Below are 24166 nucleotides of genomic sequence, written 5' to 3'. Positions count from 1 at the left end.
CACCTCTCACAGGAACCAGAGAGGGGTTATTGGACAGTCCCCTGAGTCAGAGGGAGAGGGCTGTCCTCACCTCGAGTCTTGTCATGCTCAAAGAACTGAATTCAAACAAGTGATGCCAGACAATTACATTGTGATAAAGCCAAAGTATTTTTTAAATAATTAAAGTAGGCACATTTATTAAAGAAGCAAGGCAAACAGATCTACTCAGTTGTGCTTTCCCAACTGATTTGGAAAAGTGAGCCTGGTGGGAGTTCAAGGGGTTATATATCCTTCTGTCTGTAGATTTTAAAATTCCTTTGCTAGATAGCCTGGTACAGGTTAAATCTGAAGGTCTCTCTCCCTTTTACTTTGTTATGGCTTTCACAGAATTTATGAGGAGCACCTAACAATTAAATATGGAGACTGCTGGCTTCTTTGTTTAAACAGTGGGATGGGATAAGACTGTATCCTTCCTTCCCCATCCTCCCGCACCTCTGCTGTGTCTTGAGTTGGTTTCAGGGTGATTTAAACTATGTATTCTCTAGTCCCATTAAGATTTCCCCTCATTTCTCTCTTCCTTTCCCCCTCCTCTCCTGCTTTTCTGGACAGACATTAACCATTTGTTCTCAAGCTCCTAGGTTGGGAGAAGATAAGGGCTTGCAATTTACAAAATGGCTGCAGGCTGTCAAACTGTTTGGCCTTGTTTAATTTTCTTATCTCAGTTTCCCTATTCCTCCCCTGGAATTTTTCTAGCTTTTCACTATCCTGTAACATAAGCATTTATTCCTGGTCATCTTTTCTTCCTTTTCTTCTATTATCATTATTTTTAAATATGTTTTTAAAATATATTTTTATTGATTTCAGAGAGAAAGGGAGAAGGAGAGACAGAAACATCAATGATGAGAGAGAATCATTGATCAGCTGCCTCCTTCATGCCCCTACTGGCAATCAAGCCCACAACCCGGGCATGTGCCCTTACCAGAATTAAACCTGGGACCCTTCGGTCCACAGGCCAATGTTCTATCCACTGAGCAAAACTGGCTGGGACTAAATATGTTTTTATTGATTTCAGAGAGAGGAAGGGAGAGGGAGCAAGAACATTGATGAGAGAGAAATCTCCATAGGATACCTCCAGCAACGCCCCCCCCCCCCCCGCCCCCTCCGCCCCCACTGAGGATGGAGCCTGCAACCCTGCATGTGCCCTGACTGGGAATGGAACTGGCAACCTCCTCGTGCATGGGACAATACTCAACCAACTGAGCCACACCGGCAGGGCTCTTCTATTATTATTGATATAAACTTGTAATGTCCCAAAGAACTGTAAGTATTACTTACAAGTATGTCTTTTATTACCACATCTAATGGAAATAACAAATACCCTATTATATTTGTAATGCCCAGTGTTCAGAATCCCCAAAAACCCCCCAGGAAGGAGCCAAGACCCGCTGTAACTGCAAGAGAACCTTTATTCGTGCTAGCACGAGCTCTCATCTCCAGCGCTCACCGGGGAAAAAGAGACCCTCTCTCGCCACAATAAAGGCTTTAAAGGGTGTCTCAAGCAGTGGGCAGGGAGAGTGTTTATGATTGGTCAGGGGTAGGGTGAGGGGTCCAGTTACACAAAGGCACACTGGGCAGCTTGCCTAAAGTGGACTGAGTCCACCTCTCTACATTCCTATTGGTAGGTTCATGCAATTGTTACATTCTCGCGGTTTTCTAAGAAAAAGGAGTCATATATATATAGTTACACAGGGTGGAGGGTACAGTACATTTTGTGCTGTCCTGCTCTGCCCTTTCAATATTAACCTCCTATAATTTTATCTGGGACCTATAAAGAATCTAAGAGATATGATCAATATCCAATATTTCAGTCTAAATATCATAGAAGTCTAGAAACATTCTATTGTGAGACATTATCTTTAAAACATTACCTCTGATGTCTCTTATCAAAGTAAAATGTTTTATAAGTTCAGTATAGGTTTTCTAAGAACTTATATATTTTAGCTATTTAAAGTGTTCATTTTGCTATTTAAAGTACATAAGTTCTTTCAAAATAGAAATAAAATAGAGGAAATATTTTCCAAACCATTTAATTAAAAAGGGGATCTATCCGTTTAAAAACATTTCTTGACAAGTTACGTAATATTGCAATTAAGAAATTCTTAGAACAAGATTTTCAAAGAATAGCTGCCCCGCTTGATAAGTTAAGAACCATGTAAAGAAAAGTCTTTATTACAATTTGGAAAAAATTCAAAACATTGAAATAGCATGGCTTTTTAAAAATTAGTATGGCTTTTTTTTTTTTTAAGCCTACAAAGATATTGTGGATCATACTCAATGTTGGAATCCTAAAAGATAGTGCTGGGGATGAAGTGCCAACTACCTATATTTAGACTTTTAATTTAAACAAGAGTTATTGAATTGGTTTTATTTTTTAAACCAGCCTACTTCTAAGTCAACATAACAATGTTGTCCTCCTGTGTACATTTAATCACTGATGTTGTACAAGTTTAATTTTCCCAAGAAGTATTAACTTGTTAGGTTTCCTTCCCAGTTAAGAGGTTTATAGTAATTCTTGTAGATCAGAGCCTATGCTAACTCAAAAGGCCAAATGTATCCTCAAACAAAAACTGCAGCTCTTTTAACTGAATCCATTCCCAGAACTGACATACCGGGCTGCTCTTGGCCCCAGGGATTCATCTCCTGTGGGAATCAATTGAAGTGTCACACATCACACAGACAATGATGTGGCCAGAGGGTGTTTTGGTGAGATCCCTGCCTATCAATCTGAAATGAAGCTCGCAGAGAAAACAGCTTTTAATTGTCTAACAGTATATATTTAGAATGACTTCAAGGCACAGAGACTGGCAAGCATTTACACGGGAAATTTGAGCATTTCTGAAGTCCATTTCCAATTCAATAATATGTCTAAAAATATCCTGAACCCCTATAGTATTCTGGGTCCTGTGGCTAGGGGTCATTACTGCTCAAATAACTTAAATTCTGATGATAAAATCTGACAGTTGTAAGGCTAAATTGAACACATTTTCAGACTGTGTTTTAACAAAGCAATGATGTGATATATGGGACCATAGGGATTATAGAAAGTCATCCAGATTAGAGTAATGGGATGATAAGAGGGGTGTAACATTGGCTCTGGGTTTGGAGGGGGATCTATAGAAACCAGTGGAGTCCCCATAGGAGACACAGGGTTAGGCATATTCAGACATAGATATTTACCCGCATGAATCAGGGTAATATGTAGATAAGAGGAAAATAGATTGGTGCCAGATTACAGAAGACCTTAATTGTCATTTTAAGGAGTTTGAACTTGGTAAGAAATAAGACATCTAGTATTTTTTTCTGCAGAGAAGACAGTTGCTTCAATGACCAAGATATTACATAAGGATTATACATACAGTATTTATTTTATCTTCACAGAAAATCCCATCAAGGTTTTTGCATATTGCATGCAGTGGAATGATATTGATTTATAGTAGACCAGTAAAGCTACCATCTTAAAATAAATGTTTACATGTAAGTTATGAGTAAGTTGTTTAGCTGGTTCACGGTCATCTTCTACTGGCAGATATTGAGTAAGCAGCTATGTTATTTTTCAATATAGGACATGGAAGCATGTACACACTAAGTATTGTTTCACAAACAGGAACAAGGGTTTTTGCTGGTTTCATTTCTCCCTGATTCAAATTCAACTGTCTGACTATTAAAGAACCATTCTTCCTGCTATATCATGCTGTCACTTGATGGCCTCATCGTAAAATGGGTTTTCATTTTGGAATAAATTGCCTGAGAAGTAGATTGACAGCAGGGAAGCTCCAGTCTGCTATTTCCACTTTTCGATTATGCAGATTTGGAAACTGATCTTTATGCCCAGCTCACTTGTTCATTTGGTCTTCTGGAGGAATGTGGGGCTCATAGGTTCATATTTTGATTAAGGTGACCCACACTTTACAATCACACCTTTCAATCAGTTATTCCACTTTTGTTTTAGGTACACCTAGAAAGTACAGCATCACATTAATGTCAACATGATAAGAAAGAATATTAGACTCAATTTTAATGGTTGCTGAGATTATGATATAAAATTAATCATGTTCCCTGCTTATAATTACCTGAAAGACAAGATTTGTATCTTACTCATTCCTGTATTCCTTGCATTTAGCACACACTTTTACCACGATGAGGACACTCAATAACTAGCATATTAAATTTCATTAAATAAGATGGATTCATTGTAATTTCATGTGAACATTTTGTCACTGCTTACTGTTAACATTTTCCAGTCCTGAAGAACATTCCATTGCCACGAGGACTTTCCATGAGGAGCTAATATCAAATGGTAACCCTGAGACTGTTAGAACTAATGGAGGAATTCTGTTCATTAGTCATGACTTGACTACACCTGCCACTATTCACTACTACATTAGGAGGTGAGAATATACATCATTATCATTCATAGAAACATCCACAATATTTCTATCATCCACATAAAGTCATGATGTGGCATTTGTTTAGCAGTCAAGCTGACTGGCTGGTCAATATTTTGAGTGTAGTAATCTGAGAAGATGTGGCAGCAATGAGAAACATGAGGTAAATGTGCTTGGTTCATGTGCTAAATTGTTTTAATCTGATTTCTCTTGTGTTAAACAGGATTTTTCATTCTCATCAAGGCTAATTCAAATGATACTTTCCAAACCCTCATATTATGCTGTTTACCCCCTCATCAATTCAAGTAACTGTTAATTCAGAAAAAAATTACTTGGGCGCAAAATTCTTGTCTTATACAGTAAAATGTGAAGTCATATTTCCTCAACACAGTAACTTGAGTCAGAAATCTGTTGAGTCTCAAATTATTGGGCAAAAACATTTAAGTTTCACTGATGCAAATCAATTCTTGCAGGACAACTTTATCACCTGTTTACTGGGTTAAGAATAAAATATTATGTGTTGACATAATGAAACCAACTTTGGTATTTTTGCTTGTGAATAAAAGAAGCCCATAATTTAACAATGGATTTTTCTCAAATACCCAGAAAAAGTGATAAAACTTCTGGAAAAATAATAGTCTCCAGTGAATAAATACAATCTCAGAAAAATTAATTTCTATGGTTTCCATTAATGAAGATCTGAGAAAAGACATTCCTGTCAGAAAAAAAATCTGTGAAATTTAACATTAATATGATGTGTTCACCAATGTTTGAACATTTAAAACCAAAATAGAAAACTATTTTTAGGGTAAGATATAAGCTTAAATATTGTGTTTTTAGCAAAGACATTTTCTCACCTGAAACAAATTTTTATTCAGGTAAAAAAAAAAAAGATAGACGTGGCCATGGAAGTCTTCAGGTATGTCTTTCAGAGCATAACAATGTGGATGAATTATGTATTCTCTTCACCTCACTATGTCGTGGGCGTCCCATTGTTCCGTTGTTTATTCCAGAGAAAGTGTTTGTCATGCCTCTACTGCATGGAATATATCTCCATGGTTTACGTAAGTCTTAGCAGCATCTCTTTCTTTCTTGGAGCCTAATTAAGCTGGTACCGGTTAACAGGATTTATTGAATTTAATTTGAACAGCCTTTTTTTTTTTTAAAGACTAGATTCTTGCCTTGCAGAGAAAGCACATTAGGAAAACATAGGCTCTGGGAAGCTTCCCCTGTTTTCTGGACCTTGTCCTCTCTTATGTGAAGGAAGCAGGAGGAGAGTGAGAAGAGACAGAGCCCATAGAGGGTGAGTGTTTGGAAATAGCTCTGGCCTGGTGTGGTTTTTTACAGAGCCTTTATTTCACCTGGAAGACCTTCTGACTGTGCTATAAAAATGTCAGTTCTGGGAAAATCTCTAAATCTCAGCCACATATTTTTCTGAATTTCAGTTCTACTTTTCCAACCCCTTTTTTCTTTGGCATTTAGTACCTATCCTTGTCATTTCAGAAAAAAAAAAAAAAGTGAGCCAACAGAAAGAAGTACTATTTCAGAATGTAAGTAGGGGGTAAAATCAATAATTAGAGTAGCTGAGTACCCAGGGATTCTTTTCAGGGAAGGGGAAACTGTTTTCCTTTGACATTGAAGTTGCCAACTCAAAAAGAAAATCCTGTGGGAGGAAAGTTTCATTCTTTACACCCTTTGCTTCTACAGCTCTGAACTGTAGCCGTATTGAGCAGAAACAACCTAAGAGTTTAAAAAACCCAGTTAAATACACTGAAAATGAAATATTAAGTAATGGGATTTTTTCCCCCTTGGTATAATCCTAACCCTCTAAAGAAAAAAAAAATTTCCCCTTAGCTTTATATTCTTTATTTTTATTCCAAATATACAGTTCAAAAATTCATAAGTTAATAAAATCAAATCCACCATTTATAAAAAGAGTTCTGATTATATTTTGGTGCACAAAGACATAATCCTTCATATAAGTAGAAATCATTTTTCAATTTTTCAATTCTTTTTCAAACTGGATTGAAAGACAGCATACACAAGGTAGCCCAGAAACATGAAGGGGAAGATATTTTCATTAATAGTAGGAGGCATTTTCTGCAAGTTCCACTTTTTATATGTGGTTCTAAACCAAGCTAGATGAAAGGTCTAGCTAATTACTAAACATGGCTTCCCATGTTCTAGCTTCATGGTTAATGGCATTTCATCCATTCATTATTAATTGAGCACAGACAAAGTATTCTATTATTGTGTTGGGTGCTGTATGAGTGCTTGCTTCAATTGTACTAGTAGCTACACCATCTCCTTAATAAGTAACCATTGGAGAGTCCATTAACTTCTTCAATCCCTGGTGTCCTCATCTATAAAATGGGTATGTTGAAAACAGTGCCTGCCTTTAGGGTTGCTGTAATGATGTAATGAAACAATGCACAGCCAAAACCGGTTTGGCTCAATGGTTAGAGCGTCGGTCTGCGGACTGAAAGGTCCCAGGTTCGATTCCGGTCAAGGGCATGTACATTGGCTGTGGGCACCTCCCTGGTAGGGGGTGTGCAGGAGACAGCTGGTCAATGATTCTCTCTCATCGATGTTTCTAGCTCTCTATCCCTCTCCCTTCCTCTCTGTAAAAAAATCAATAAAATATATTTTTTTTAAAAAGAAATAATGCACATTCTCTGGCATGTAAACAGTGTTTGCTCAGTAAATATTATTTACTGGGGAGGGAAGATCTCCTAGTTAGGTGTCTTAAAGGGTATGAAGAATTTTTATAAGAGAGATACTCAAAATGAGTGAGGGTTTGGTGACTATGAAAATGCAAGTGGGTTAATGGGTAGCGTAGGAAAATGGGAAAGAGGAGAAAGATGAAAAAGACAAATTAGCCAACCTTATGTGAGCCCCTAAAGCTTTCCTCCATACACTGACCAATCTGCCGCAAGGCCTGAACATGGGAAGTGCGGCTGTTTGACACCAGTTGTAGAGGAAAGTAAGAGCCTTTAAATGTTCTTTATAATCATGGAAATCATCAACAGTCTTTCTAGCTCTTTCAAATATCCTCTGGTGCTACAGCTTTTCCCAAAACCACAGAAAGTATACACTGCTTTTGCTTATGCAAAAGGACTCAACTCACTAAGCAGAAACACCTGCATGTCCATTGGTTTATATGTACTTGTTCATCTGTTCACGTCCTTCAGAATATCACATGGTCCTTGGTCTCGCGACATTTACAGTCTATTGGGGGGATGAACACATCAGTAAGTGTGCATCATAACGTTACAGGTAACTTGGCTTTGAGCTGATTATGAGACCACACTCATAACGTTAAACTTTTGGGGAGAAAACCACATCTATTTTAAATTATATGGACAAAAGATAGAAAACGCTGCTACATTATACTTTTACTCCTAACGCCTGCATATAATAATTTTAAATACAGAAATATACAAAAATAATTATAATTGTTAGATTTTTAAAGAATGAAATGACTGAAATGAAAACCACTGCATTTCTAAAACACAGATGTGGCTGTTTCTGCAAAGGATTTATGGTCTTTTTGTGACCTATTAAAGTCATGCACCTGACTATTCACAGACCCAGACGCCCACTGCCTTCGTCCATGAGGACCGAGAATTAGTCCTCCCCAAGGCCAATTACTCTGCCCAATTGAACTGCTGTAAGAACAAATTGAATTATCAAAAATTTTTCTGCTGATTCTAAAAAAGTTTGGGTGCAAAAAGAAAAAGAAAGATCATGATAGTGGGCCTTGAAGGTTTGACTGATAAAATACAATTTTCTTTAAGAATCTTGAAATTCAACATGACTGCAGTTTCTCTTAAACTGTGGAGTAACCAAAGCTTCCCCAAAGGATCCATTCTGATGAAAAAAAAACTTAGTTCATTCACAGACAAGAAAACTAAGATTCACAAGCTTTCAGTGATTTGTCCAAGATCACAAAATTTAGTAAAATAACGAGACAACATAGTACAGACAATCAATCCTTAGAATATTAAGGATAGTTTTGCAAAAGTCTATAAAAATTATAGTCTATAAAAATTATTGACATACCACAATAATGAAGAAAAAAGTCCTTGTTTATCTTTATAAAATAAAGTTTTTATTCCGGTATGTTTATTGTTGAGTTAAATGGTCTCAAAAGTGGGCCTTTATTCTCACTACCTCAGAATGATACTTACACTCCAAAAAAAATCCTCTGTGAAAAAGTCATTTGTCCTAGAATATTCAAATCTTATGTAAGGTCACACAAAGAGTTGGGCATAACACAGTTATTTCATCCACTCATTCACTCAATGAACATTTATCTGTAATTTAAATGAAGGCTCTATGACTGATAGAGGGAATGTAAGATTATGCCAATGATGTATAAGTATAGTTATGTAAAGATGAATAGGTAGAAAATAATGTTTAAGGGAATCATGAAATTAAACTCTGATCCTCTTCCCTAGGAATATACAAATATTTAGGAGGGCATGGAAATATGCTTTCCCCTTATTTTAGTCATTGATTCACTTATTCCTTGAATACAAATCTACTGAACATCTGAGCTGTGCCATGCATTGGCTAGGCCAGTGGTCGGCAAACTCATTAGTCAACAGAGCCAAATATCAACAGTACAACTACTGAAATTTCTTTTGAGAGCCAAACTTTTTAAACTTAAACTTCTTCTAATGCCACTTCTTCAAAACAGACTCGCCCAGGCCATGGTATTTTGTGGAAGAGCCACACTCAAGGGGTCAAAGAACCGCATGTGGCTCGCAAGCTGAAGTTTGCCGACCACTGGGCTAGGCTAGAGTATAGAGAAGTTGTAGGACTGGAGAAATAAATGGAAGGTTTACTTCTTACTCTTTACTTAAAGGAGGGTTCCTCAAACTTTTTAAACAGGGGGCCAGTTCACTGTCCCTCAGACCGTTGGAGGGCCGAACTATAGTTTAAAAAAAACTATGAACAAATTCCTATGCACACTGCACATATCTTATTTTGAAGTAAAAAAACAAAACAGCAAAAACACCCGCATGTGGCCCGCGGGCCGTAGTTTGAGGATGCCTGATTTAAAGAGAAAATGCTATTCTTTCAGCTTCGTAGACTTCTAAAGAGCTGAGTGCAAAATCAACTTTAAGATAAGCATTCAATGGTTACCTTCATAAGAATAAGGAGCAACACAACAGGACTCCTGCTTGTGGGGGTGGAATGGTAGTGTCAGTCACAGGAGTAAGATCGAGGAAAGCATTGAAAGTGGATATCTTGTTTTGCTTTGTTTGTGAAGGGAGTGATGAAGACTATCTTGGAATCATCTAGTAATCTTTCACCATGAAAAGTCACCATGATATAGGTTATAGATGTAGGAATAAGCTCGGCAATGTATTACCAAATGTATAAAAGGGTCCTGGGTGTCATATTTGGGATGCAGACACCTAAATAGTTGCTTACTTCTGTTGTTGCAGGTCAAAACAAAGATGATTATAAAAGCCCAACTCCTAAATTTTTTCAAGAAAAGTGGGTATATAACATTTACCCAAGTGTTTAAAACAAAGGAAAATAAAATTTTCCCAAGCTGATATGTAGCCTCTTTAAGGCTACAGGGTTCTTGCTGGTCTCTTCTCTCGGTTCAGCTCCATGGTCAGGTCCACCTTGGCCACAACACATGGAGCTCACAATGCAGAACAGCACAATCCGCTTTGCTGTGTAGTGTCAGTGAGTCCGCTCCTGGGGACTCCTGCACAAAATTAAGATGCCAGACTGTGTTCACTGAGCAAGAGGGCTCATAAAAGTTTACTTTGGCACCAGCATTTAAGAGTCTTAACATCCTCTAGGCAGCATTGTTTCATATGTCTATAGAGCCTCAAGGAGCATGTGAACTGATGAAAATTCCCGATGAAATGTTTATATAAGCAGCAGGACTGGTGAGAAGGCAAGTGCTCCAATCTGAATGACCACCCTGCCTGTGAAACTTTCTGCACTCAAGTTCCTCTCATGGGACTAGGGCATAAAACGTGATCATAAAATGCATAGCTAACTAAAGAAATATGCCTTTTAATAGGCCCAGTAGATCCAGTAGAACATATGGTTGGTTCACAGTCTTCCATGCCCATGATGCCTTTCAGTCATTGCCTCTCATAGCCCTCATCTCTGCATGTCCCAGTTCTTCATGGCCCAGCTCAGATTCCAGCAGGAAGAGCCAATTCCCCACAGATCTCCCCTCACCATGCGCTCCTGGAGGAGTGTATGTGACCTGGTCTGTGACACCATGAACTAATCTCTTCATTATGGTTTTCTCAGAATAGTAGCCTTCATGCTCCTTAAAAGTCGAAATTGTGGCCTAGAAAACTGAATTCTCCATAGTGACTCTTATAGCAGAGGAACTTAATATATCATTGATTGAATAAAAACAAAGGATTTCTGAGTAAACTGTCAACAATAAGACCCTGAGATATCACCAGTCTACACTCCCCACGCTCATCATGGAACATGGTGGTGGTTTGGACATGTGGAAACAGGAAGAGTGGTGCCTGTGATGAACTGACATGGGAAAAATGTACAAGAAATGGGTGAGAAAAAGAAAGAAAAACATGATTCATTGAAGACTATATCCATTGTAACCATCTAGAGACCTTGAGAGAAAAAAATTAATACTTGAATGTAACAGAGATGGACTTGTTCACTTTAAGGGAGATCTCAAGAGGCAAAGGACAAACAGATAATTAGAGGAGCAATGGCTGTAGAGTGACTGTGTCGGAAAAGTGCTGAGCATGGGAAAGATGGCACCCCACCAGCGAATAGGACTCCTGTTGGCCTCAGTGATGAGGGATGCTTGCTGAGACACAGCGCTCTGATGAGCTCTAGAGCTACACCTGGGTTTGTTTACAGAGGTCAAATGGCCTTCCACCTCCCCCCGTGGACAATGAAAGACATTTTTCTGTCTAATCATCTAACATTCCATGTGTGGAAATCCCCTATAGGATGGGGAGCAAGGGGCACAAATTTCAGGGGAGAGGGGAATGGGTGGAGGTGGAAGAGGGCATAGAGGGGATAAATGGTGATGGAAAAAATAAAATAGAATAAAAAAAGAATATAAAAAATAGCACAGTTTTTTCAAGTGGGTTTCTGCAGTGATTTTTTCAGATCCTGACATGCTCTGTATCTTTGCCGTGAATTTTCTCTGGAATTCCACCAGCTTGCCTTTTCCAGGACTCTTTGGAACATGTTTGTCTCACAAATGCTGTAGGTAAAGAGGAGATAATGGTACCTTAAGGTGGATATTTACCACAAGAAATGAATGTGAAATCTAACTATTTTAACGGACCTGTTTGTGTCTCGGGACACTGTGTTTGCATAAGATTTTGCAGATTAAACAGATGCCTTCTTTCATCAATCAGCCATGAAATATTTACTGGGACTAGTTTGTCTCTGCTTTACTATTACACTTTGAAACTATATCGCTAATCTGTCCACTTCTCCGCATCTCCACAGCCACCATCTCTCATTCAGTCACTGCAGAGGCTTCGAGCTGGTCTGTGTCTCCTCTTGGCCGCCTCAAATCTATTCTCCACGCAGCACCCACAGTAAGTATTTTAAACATATCAAATTATGTCACTCTTCACCAAGTCCTTTAATGAATTTTTGATATGTTTAAAAAACAATTCAAGCTTCTTAGTATGGTGTACCAAGTTGTATTAGTCAAAACATGTAAATATTATTTAAGAAGTGTAATTATGGTGGCAGTGAGGAGGATGAGCTGAAGAAGGAAGGGCCTAGAGTCAGGTCATGGCAACAAGCTGAAGCTGTGGTGAGAGCATTGTGAGATGATGGGTCACAGTAGGAGTCAGAAGCAGTGGGCCAGGGGGACAACGAAAATGATAAAATGGGAGAATCGGAGGGTGATTCTTAGGATTCTAACTTCAAACGATGCCATTGATTGTAACAGAGAATACAAGAGAAGAAGCCTGGGAGAATGGACGTAAGGCATATACTACTTGGATGCTATTTCTTTGTATTCAATAAGCATCGCTATTTTCCTGGGAAATTGCCCTGGGTACTAAAATGTTTGGTTTCACCACCAGGTTAATCCTCAGGAGAGGCTTTAATGTGCTGGAAATCTCTTCTCCTTTTCCTTCTAACAGGGCATCGCTGGCCCAGGGTTCCTGGATGACTGCCGGTTCCAGCAGACTCCTGTGATCTGTGGCAAGCCCAGGCCCGCCCCCGGGTGCCATACCACAAGACCCCGTTTCAACCTCAGCACCACAAACCCCATTTCCCCGAGCCCCTGCCAGTGAGAATAACGCCCTGAATGGGCTGGTTGTCCTGAAACTCATGCAGCCTAAGCCCAAAGCTCACTGACAGGGGCAGGCACTGAGCAACGGTTCAGCACCTACCAGGTCCTGCCCCTTGTCTGGAATTTATCATTTGTGAAAGTATGCCATCATAAATCATTCACTGATAAAGAGTTACAGTCCTCTTCGGTCCCGAGTTCATATTCTAGAGTAAATTAGAAGCTGAGCGGGCACACTCATTTTTTTCCCCCAGGTTCCTAATTTAATGCTGAGGGTATCATGACTTCACCTCCCCCAACACGCCATCTATCATTCAGAAGCAACTTAGATCCTGTGAAATATTTAGCCCAAATACATTACAAAACAATTTTTTTTCTAAACCTTTCGTTTCCAGGAGAAATTTTAAAGTGCATATTGATGAAAAGAAATAGGTGGACAGAACTTTCTCCGAAGGTGATGTATTTCCTATCAATCCCATGGCCATAACAGTCAGTGCCTGGCTGTCGGTTTGATTTATTACATAAGTAATATTCTGCCCAGCGCTCGGTTCCAGAACTGCCAGAGTCCTCGAGTTACTCTCACACAGTTCAGAGAGAAAGTTGCTCAAAAGAACTATTTGTTTCCCTGCCGACAGGGACTTGCTGCGAGGCAGCCCAGGAGATGGCTGGCCGTCTTTTTCTATGAAGGAAACGAGGAGCTGTGGCTTGGCAGGAAGTGCCTGGAAAATGTGAATCGAGGAAGGAGCGAGGAGGCGATGTCAAAGCAGAGACTGTGTTTGGGAAAAGACGTGAAAATTATGGCATGGCCAACCTATTCCCAAACCCAGTGGACGAAGAGCAGAGAAGAAAGCCGGCTCCTGAAGGCTTTAAATAAATCTGCTGTTTGCATAACAACCACCTCTCCCAAACCATTGACTATCTTTAGCTGTAGCTCACCTGCAGCCTTATTTACACATCTGTACCATAATTGAGGTTTGTGGTTTACATTCACAAGTTCATTGCAACTTTCTATATTTGCTGTAAAAATGAACTAAATTGAGTGTATATTTAAATATAAGGGAATGAAACTAGAAGGACATAAATAAGAATAACGAGCATATGACGTAGCTATATTTATGCCAAACACTTTATTTTGGACAGGGCAGGAAGAGGAGGGCAGGGTAATTTAGAAATATCAATAACTTTCTTTCCTGGGATGACATTTTAAAATTCTACAAATCTATTTTATGTGCTCCTGGGTGGGTTATATAATTTTATGGTTTTTATAACATTTTTGACCACAGAAAAATGTTCCTCTGGCCTGAGGTGGAGGAAAGGTTAGGTCCACCCATCTCTACACTGAGTTCTTCCAGCATTCCATTCAGCCGCCCTTCCTCTTAAAGAGCTTTCCCCTCAGGCTTCCTGCTGGCTCGCAGCTCAGTTGACCTCACTCAGATCTTCATTCACTAAACTTAGCTCTGAGGTCCTACCGCTCAGCCTCCAGTCTCTCCAACACATCCCGTCTGATCATGCAAAACCTTCCGTTATCTGAATGTACTACACGGTATGATGTTCTTCCTGTTCCCACTTAGTCAAGGCTCAAATGAAACTTCTTTACTTTCCCAGTGAGAAGTCAATCGGCCCTCCTCCTTGCTCCCTCAGGCCTCTGTTCAGAGCTCTACTCTATCCCCCTAAGGCAGTGGTCGGCAAACTCATTAGTCAACAGAGCCAAATATCAACAGTACAACTATTGAAATTTCTTTTGAGAGCCAAATTTTTTAAACTTAAACTATATAGGTAGGTACATTGTTAGTAACTTAATTAGGGTACTCCTAAGCTGGCCTTTGCTAAAAACTCAAGGGGCCAAAGAGCCGCATGTGGCTCGCAAGCCGCTGTTTGCCGACCACTGCCCTAAGGTAATCATCCATTTATTTTTCTGCTAACCCTGCTAGACTTGTCATGTGCTGGTGCTATGTCTAAGATTATTCAGAAGACCAGAGGGACCAAGGTGAGCTTGGTTTGCTCTATTCATAGCCATAATGTAGTGAGAGTGCTTTATAGCCTAGTGGTATTATCTCCATTCTATGTAAATGTAAACCAAATTCCTTCATTTGGTTTAAAAAGAACTTTCATGACTGGGCCCTTGATTGGAGAACTTCATTCAGTCCTCAGAGCAGGATCAGATTGAAGCAGGTTTTGAATTTGCACTACCAAAGTGATTTCCTTAAGTCGTAAACCCTTTGTCATTGCTGGCTTAAAATCCTCCCTCCATCTTGCTTAAAGATCCCAGGCACCTGAACTCCTAACTCTTGCTTGTACCTGCAGAAACTGCATCTCAGGGCAGGTAAATGAGCTGCCCCAAGGCACCTGGTAAAAAGCAGGGCCCAGAGGTGGGTGTTCAGTTGTGTCTGACACCAAAATGGACAGCTCTCCCCAATGTCCCCAGGAACCAGTGGTGTACAGGATGATGCTCAACCAACTGAGCCACCCTGCCAGGAATGAGCACTAATTTTTTTGTGTTGAATTCTCAATTTCCATCTTAAGAGTCCCTGAGAACCCTGGACACTGGTAACAATGTCACTTCTCTAAAATGCTTTACAGTTGTATTCCCCATTTTTCACTCTTTTCTTACCCAACCCTGTGAGACAGAGCCAGTGAAATAATTATCACTGTTTTACAGATAATTCAGAACGTTCAGGGAGGCTGCGCCACGAGTCCCAGCTAGTGAGTGGTGGCCCTGGGAGGGTATCAGATGTTCTTCATCTTAGTGCTTAAGCCTTTGCCTGAGCTAGTAGGGGAGCTACATCATCTAATGAATCTCCAGACATCTTAAGCGACTGGCAGACCTTTCATTTCTCCTCCTAAAGTTTCTTGAGTCACTTGACAAGGAGGAAAGAAAGCTTTTTCTTTCTACCCCAAATTGGCTCAGTGGTTGGGTCCCTCAATTAAACTGACAAAAGACAGATTAAGAGGAGAAAAAGGTGGGAGCCTCATAGAAATAAAGAAAAGCCCCAAAGAAGCCATCAGACCTGGAGACATAAATTTGTGAAGTGACAAGGCAAAGAAAAGGGCTTTTGAACTCTCAGAGGCAGTAATTGTAGAAAGTGGGGGAAACTAATGGAAGATAAGGGTTATTTTTGTAAGGCTTGTGATGTAGGGTCCTCTTGCCCTTCTCTGGGCCCGTAAGAATCATCACTAGTGATTAAGACTCATTCTGCTCTTCCTGGTAAGAGAGGGGGTGCTAGGGACACCTTCCTAAAAGAAAATGTATGCACTACTTGAAGGCAAATAGGGGAAGGGAGGGTAGGGAGCTTTTCCTGCAATCTGCTCTTTCTCAATTACCTTCCATTGGAAATAATTTTTATGCCAAAGTAGAATATTTTGGGGTGGCATATTCTGATCTCCTTTACACCCAAGTGCCAGGTACATAATTCTCCTAAACATGGAATTTTGAATCAGTTGTCCCAATCCACTGTGCTCAAGAGATGGTTCCAAAAGGGCCCTGGCTCCTGGGACTGGTATCCGTGGAAGGGAGGACAAAAAATAAAAAACAGAGGGAGAAAGCAGAAAAGACAAACTCTATCAGTATTAGTCTTGCCACAGCTGACTCTAGTTCAAGAAAATCATCATTGTCCATCTGCTTCAAGGTAACAAGATGACAAATATTTACAGGAACCCACAAATTGTATCAATATGTGAATGCACTTTGATCAGTCACTTAATTGTAAAAGATTGACAAAATAGACCAGGGTGAATTTTGCCAACATGGCTATACCTAACACCAACAAAAAAAAATGATAAAAATTAACAAGGAAAGTTACATGTGTTTAATCCTATCTAATAAAGAGGGAATATGCTAATTGACTATCACACCCTCACAAAGATGGCGGTGCCCACAGCCAATAAGGAGGAAATATGCTAGTTGACTGCCACGCCATCAAAGATGGCAGCACCCACAGCCACAGATGGTGGTGCCCAGTCCCCTCAGCCCCATCAGGGTAGCAGGCGTGCTGCACTGCCAGACCTGCCCCCAGGTGGGTCTGGCTGCTCTGTGCACCTGCCTCCAGAGTTCCCCAGTCCCCTCAGCTCCTCAGCCACCCAGGGCCGGCCTGAGGCACAGGCTAGCCTTGGATGGTGGCTGCCCATCTGCTCAGAGCCAGCCCAAAGGCATAGGCAAGCCTCAGATGGCGGCTGCCCAGCCACCCAGGGCTGTCCGAGTCTCAGGTAACCAGGGCCAGCTGAGGCTTGCTCTGCCAGCAGTGGCAGCAGCAGAGGTGTGATGGGGGCATCGCCTTCCCCTGATCACCAGGTCACCTCCCACCCCTGAGGGCTCCTGGACTGTGAAAGGGGGCAGGCAGGGCTGAGGGACCCCCCATCCAGTGCATGAATTTTCATGCACCAGGCCTCTAGTACAATATAAACAAATTGAGGCAAAAATTAAACCACCTCCCACATTCATCAAACAACTATCACCATCACTCTTCCCTCCTCTCCACTCCCACCAGCAGAGAAAAGCAATTCAATTATTCTGACACAACTGTCTTGGCATGTGAAGCATAAGACATTTGAAGGTCTGAGTTATTTGGCAGGTCAAACCTTTAATCCTATAGTACTTTGACTTTGCTAGTTTCCCTAACATATTAGAATTTTAGAGTTAACTACATTGAGTTATAATAAAACATTATGTACAAATTAAACCCAACAAATAACCATCACAGCATTACTTCATTGAATTTATTTGCTTTTCTACCTTATTGTCCCAACAGGGCTGATGATGATGATAGACAGCTCTTTCTGTGCATATCGGAGATGAATATGCAAAGTAGAGGGAAATATTTGCATATCAACTCATTTATGGCTCATATTACCATATATATGCTGCCAGTTAATGTCTGTGAAACAGGAATAAAAGAACATTGAGCTATTTTACTGCTTCAAAATCCCATTACCTTAGCTGTTGCTATTTCAACTCTTTTAGGGCTTGTCTTCTCATGCAGGCCCCGAAGACCCAGGCCAGCTCCTGAGCCTGAACGCAAGGTCCATGACCCATTTTACCTGCTGAACTCCTATTCTGGCCCTTGCTTCCCTCACTTTTTTGAAGAGTTTATTTGGATCCAGCAACAGCTGGTAATCCCTTCCTGGATCCTTAGGCTCAGAGACCTGGGTTGCCCTTTATTTATCCTGGGCCAGGGCATGGGGCTGAGGTAGAGTGTCCCCCAAATCCTGTGAATTTAGCAATGTTGTAGCCTGATAAATTTTAACATTTATCCTTAGACAATAATAGGAAGGTACTACCCAAATTGGTAGTACTGACTGGAAACCCCACCAGTTTGTAATACATACTATAATTGTGCTATATGCTAGCACAGTACTGGGCATGTAGAAAGTGTTCAAAAATATGCAATAGAAAGCAAGGTTCAAAGATGAACAGGATCTGCTTCACACAGTGGTCAAGATCAATAACCAAAGCTACCAGCTGATTTCCAAATCCTCCCTTTACTTAGTGCCACATGGTCAATAATGTAAGACAAAAGGTCAAACTAATTAACTGAGCCATTCAGACCACAGAATCTTCTACTGTAAACTGAGTTTTGGTGCACAGTTTTCAATTTTATATTGCTGATGTACATGGAAAGATTTCTAAGTATTTCAGCCTGTGTCTTTTAAAATGCAACACATGCATCAACATATGAATAACAACTCAGATTATATTGTATTCTGATAGAAACGTGTTTATTTAAAATAGAGAAATGGAATAGTAATTACCCTTACCTGACATTTCTTATTAACTGCACATGGAGCTATTATCTGTTCCGAGTCAGTTTTCAGAAATGGGAAAGGCCCAAGTCAACAAGGGCCCAGGCAAACAGGTGAGCCCCATCAGGGCAGGAGACCACACCAGACAGCAGAGCCTACTCGGCAGAGATGTACTGGAGGAGCTTCAGGCTCCCAGAGGCGGGGGAGGCACTTTCATAAAGCCAAGCAGAGGAGCGGCAGGGTCGTCACCTAAGTTATTAAAGTTAAAATGCTACTTCTGCCTAAAAGAGCTAGCAACCGGGTTACGGTGTGGTGATAGTTGTGTAGGTAATTCTCTCAGTAACTGAAGCTTGTGTATACTGCCCTTGTCAGGGTTTCTTACTCCTGCCTATGATATTAGTCTGCTAGTAGACTGAGTGGCTTAAACAACAGAATTGTGTTTTCTTGTAGTTCTGGTGGCTGGAACTCGGAGATCAATGTGTTGGCAGGTTTGGCTTCTCCTGAGGCTTCCCCTTTGCTTTGCACTGTGTCCTCACATGGCCTTTCCTCTGTGTATGTCCATCCCTGGTGTCCCTTCTTCCAAGGCTCTCAGTCTTTTTGGATTAGAACCCAGCATCCCTAAAGTCTTATATCCATTGTGGGTTAGGGCTTCAACATATGGATTTGGTGAGGGGGGGGGGGGGGTGCGGGGGGGATACAATGCAATCCATAACACCTACCCTAGGACAGAGCTGAACAGGTCTGCACTAAACTCCATAGTTCCCCATTTAGCATGTACAATGAGTTGAATTCACTTTGAATCTCAACCTTTATGTGTTTGGAGGCAACTGCAATATTATTGATACTTGGTATTTGGGAAATACTTTGTATTTTAGAAGGCACCTTTACACATATAGGGGAGGTTTAGCAAGTAGTATTACTTTTGCATAATAAATAAGGAAACAGATTCAGTGAGACTGAAATGCTTGAGTCAAATCTCATCATAAGAGAGGGCCCAGCCTGCTGCTGTTTAACTTAGTGCCACTTCCATATTTGAAAGTTTCCGGTTGATGTGATGACTTTTCATTGTACAACCTAGAAGAACATCAGACACTTTTTTTTTAATCACCTAACTCAACAGGTTGGAGGGACCTTACAATGCTGCTACAATGAAAATGAGATATTCATCCTAAAGTGTCTGAAAAAGGAGACTGGCTCCTGATGTATTGCTGGGACCCTGAATTCAGGTGTGGGGACTGAACTCTAGATGAGAAAGTAAAAGGCAAAGCAGCATTTCATGGATCCTTACTTACAATCATCACAAACAAAGAGCCACATGACTGTGACATGCCTGTAGAGCCTAATATGATACGAACCCAGAGGCAAGAGGTCCAGCTGCACTTTATTCTTAGCATGAAAACACACACACCCTGAGCAAGTCATCCATCTCTTGGGCCTCAGCCTCAGCCTCTGTGAAACAGATTATTCTGTGTTGCCCCAGGGCCACTTGGAGGACCTGGCTATGCACAAAGTCTGACACCCTCACATTGCCACTAGTCTTTCTTTCTCCATTCCACTCCCAAGAGAAGTTTTTCAGACAGGTGTCTGAAGAAAATAAATCACATTAAAGTAATTCTGCACCTTTCCAACCCAAACTAGTATAAATGATACCTATTTTCCTATGAGCTCAAAGAACTTCCACTATATTATCATAAGCACGTGACTTGCTTATTCAAATACACAGAGTAACATTCCCATTTTATTTTAGAAGACAGAGACAAGGAGATAGAAATGTTAAACTTCCGGGAGGACTGTAGACTACAGCCAAGAGCATGGGCCCTGGAATCAAACTGTCTGGGTGCTAACCTTGCTAGCTATGTGACCATGGGCTACCTGTGTAATCATGTGGGCTTAAGTTTCCTCACCTTTAAAGATAAAAGCAGAAGCAATTAAAAGAGTTGTCAACAAAGATGAAAGAAAAGCACACATTGCTGTCATTGCTTTTGAGTGGCTAAGCGATAGCAGAGGTGGCACCAGACTCTGACTTTTCCGAGATAAACCACTGGTTGCTTGTCTACAGGGGGGAAGTCAAGAGGTTGCAAAAAGCTAGGAAATGTTGTCCTTAAACATGCCCATTCAGAGGCAATTATTCATTTAGATTGAATTATAGAGCAGAGAGGAGGTGAAGAAGTGGTCAGATTTCCAGGGAAAGTCATGGTACATATATGAGAAGTATGTTAGGGTTAAGGAGTCAAATAACGCAGATGAGGAGAATTAGATTGTGAGTGCAAGAGTCCAGAAGAGGTGGCCTTGCATTTTATATGCAGTGTCAGCGAGCGCAAAGGCTAATAGGATGTAAGGATGGGCCACGTCCACCAGGTGGTAAAGTGTCAAGGGTCAGCCAGGTGCATTCCTGGAGTTTTGTGGGAGAGGCTGCCAGAACCTGTGAAGATAGTACTTCCTACCTTTGAGGGGAGTATGGAGACAGGTGTAGCTAGAACTGAGTGAGTGCACAGGGGAAAATTCTCTTCATTTCTCTAAATAAGCAGAACTTTAAAGTCTATTTAAAAATATATTTATACTCAATTATAGCAAGTGTAGAACATTTGAATGCTATTTAAAATTTCTCTTGATTCCCTTCACAAATTACTGGCATGTTCCCACTCACAGATTTGTCTTCCCTGAATCTTCCTTTGACACCTGAAGGCGTCATCAAATAAGCAATGTCCCCTTGGCATGAGCACTCACCCAGGGTTCAAGTTCAAAACCATGACTGAACAGCATTAGTGGGTTTGTTACTAACTGTGTAAGGCATTGTGAGGAGTTGAATTGTGCCTCCCCGAAAACTCATGTGTTGAATTCATAACCCCCAAGACCTCAGAATGTGGCTATATTTGGAGATTGGGTATTCACAGAGATTATCAAATTAAAATGAGGTCATTAGAGTGGGTCCAAGACCAATAAGATTTGTCTTTATAAAAAAGAAGAAATTTGGAGATAGATATGCATACAGGGAAAGGGTGATGTGAACATTGAGAAAGTATCTACAAGCCAATGAGAGAGGCTTAGAACAGATCCTTCCCTCATAGCCCTCAGAAGCCCCAATCCTACCAAGTCCCTAATCATGGACTTCTAATCTTTAGGACTGTGAGGCCATACTTTTGAGTCGTTTCATCCTCCTAGTTTGTAGTACTTCTTATGGTGGCCCAGCAAACCAATGAACAAACATGGAATAAAGGGCTACTATGCCAAAGCCAAGTTGAGCTCTGGGAATAGAGCCATGAATGTAGTTGTTCATACAACTTAAAACTTAGTGGAGAAGACACTTAGCAAACAATCTCATAACTTTTCTATTTTCTGGCTACAAAGGGGAACTGTAAAATATTGTGCTGGTATGAAGAGATTAGTTTTATTTTCTTTTTAAACATCAGATTTCTTGGAACTAAATGCCAGCTCAGTGGGCCACTGACATTTGCTGCTGCCTTTACCCTGCCAGATATGGGTCCATGACGGGGCAGACCTCCTCAGGCCTCTGGGGTCAGGTAATGCTCTTTTAGCTGAGGCTTGAAGGATGGGAAAGGATGTCGAGGTGAAGAGAGTGGGGAGAGTATTCTAGAGAAAGGGAACAGTGTTTGACACTCCAGCAGTTCTCCCAGGTGTGCCCAGGAAGTTCAGCCCAAGTTTATGTGACCAGGAGTGTTAGGACCAAGGTGCAAGATTAGGCCTGTTCTCTCAGCCCTCACACTACCCTGCATGCCAAGTCCACTCCGGCAGTCTCATAAGGGAGATCTGAATGACATGAGTTGCCACCTGTAGTTGTGCCATCATGCAACAGTGCATGGTGAAAGCAGCACCAGGAATAGGTAAGCCAAAAACTTATGAGTGTGAGTTACATGCATGACAATGCTGAGTGCCATGAGGAATATAAAGATGATTAGAGATGTTCTCCATCCTCATTCAAAATTGACTCAATTCCAAGTAAGATCAGGACACTTCCTGGTTATTCATTTAGTAAGAGTTCCTCATACTCCCAAAATAATCTTTTTTAGTGCAAGTATTACTGCTGGGTATGTGTGCCATCCACGGTGTGTATTCTAGAATCGATTAATGAGATGCTAGCATGAGCAATCTTAGCATAATTGATGGTCCCCAAGCCAGGTCTAATCTACTTCAATTACAAAGGCAACTTATGTGACCAGATGGAATTCTCTGTATGGATCTTTGTTTTAGGTATAGCTAATGGACATTTATAATAGTACCAGGCTTGGAACTTATTGAGATTATGAGGATCATAGATAATACCATCTGATCTCATGACCAAAGACACGATTACACTGTTTAATGAGATACCACTCAAATGTGTGCTAACAATGAGTTGGAAATACATTAAATGTTTTACAAAATAATTTCTCTCTAGGATATATTCATCAAGGATAATATTACAAGCAACTCAAAAATAAGCCCTACAGAAAAAACTTTTGCTTAAACTTCATTTAAATTAACATTTGTTTATAGTCAGAAGAGAGCTTGCTACATTTCCCCAGCTCAAAGTGAGCCCCAAGGACATCCAAGGATTTTTTAATGTCCCTAAATGATTTAATTAAAAGATAAATGGGAGCTAAGAAATAAAAAACACTTTGATAGAAATGAAATGCAAAATGAGAAGGATGGGGAAAGAGCAGAGGACAGGAATGGAGTGATAGCTTCAGTAGAGACGAATCAGCTAACGCCAACAGGAAGTGCGATAAATACATGAAAGGAGAAAACAGTTCTTGAGACCTACACTGGTAATCAATGCGTATTCAAACTACTTCAAATTAGGCGACCCTGGCTTTGAAAAAAATCAAAATTATGTTGATCTTTTTCATCTTTTATCTAATAGGCTTATTTCATTTCTCTTATTTTAATTTTATTGTTTCCTTGCAGATAAAAGTCAAGAGATATGTATGACATAAGAGGTAATTCTGTGGCCATGTGTGCACCTGTACAATGGGCTGAGATGGAAGTGAGGACCCACATGCATGCTCCTTCCTTGGAGGAGGATGGGAGCAAGGTCCAGCAGAATGGCCTGTCATCAGTGCTAAGTTCCCTCCTTTTTAGGACATTCTCAAAGCTAAATACCCCTCACACCCTGGAGCTACATTAATTCCCACAATTCCCTCACTCCTTAGCAAAGGTCATAGGGCAGCTAATAGGTGTGAGGAACAATCTGAGGTAGAGTTGGATGCCCACTTTCAGACTTTCATAGACTACCCTCCAGCCACATGCAAAGCAAAGAAGACTACTCAACCATACTTTTCTCCAGACACAAAATTAAACTGATTTCACATGTGAATGAATAAAAAGATAAATGACTGCATGCATTTTTCAGTTCTGTTCAGTTTATCATAAATGACATTGAGGTAGTTTATGTATAGTGATCATCAGGCTTTGAGGACATAATTATGCCCTCGAATTATGCTTAAGTAACTAAGGGCAATGTTTTTAGATGATATTTATATCTAAGTGGTTCACATTAAAAGCCTACAAGACCATATCATAAACATAAATTATAGGGGAGATTGCCTATTTGTAGAAATGAACTCTATGCAGCTTACTAATTTTTCTGACATTATTCAACATCCCATTACTGGTACATTTCTGATTATAATAATTATCTAAGCAGCACTGATTCTAATCTTACAATATTTCAACTAGATTTCACCAGCTAGCCAACTCTTCTTATTCAATGTTATAATAATAATGG

The sequence above is a fragment of the Eptesicus fuscus genome, chromosome 19, assembly GCF_027574615.1.
Source record: "Eptesicus fuscus isolate TK198812 chromosome 19, DD_ASM_mEF_20220401, whole genome shotgun sequence".
In the NCBI taxonomy this organism is placed as follows: domain Eukaryota; kingdom Metazoa; phylum Chordata; class Mammalia; order Chiroptera; family Vespertilionidae; genus Eptesicus; species Eptesicus fuscus.
This window is presented reverse-complemented; position numbering follows the sequence as displayed.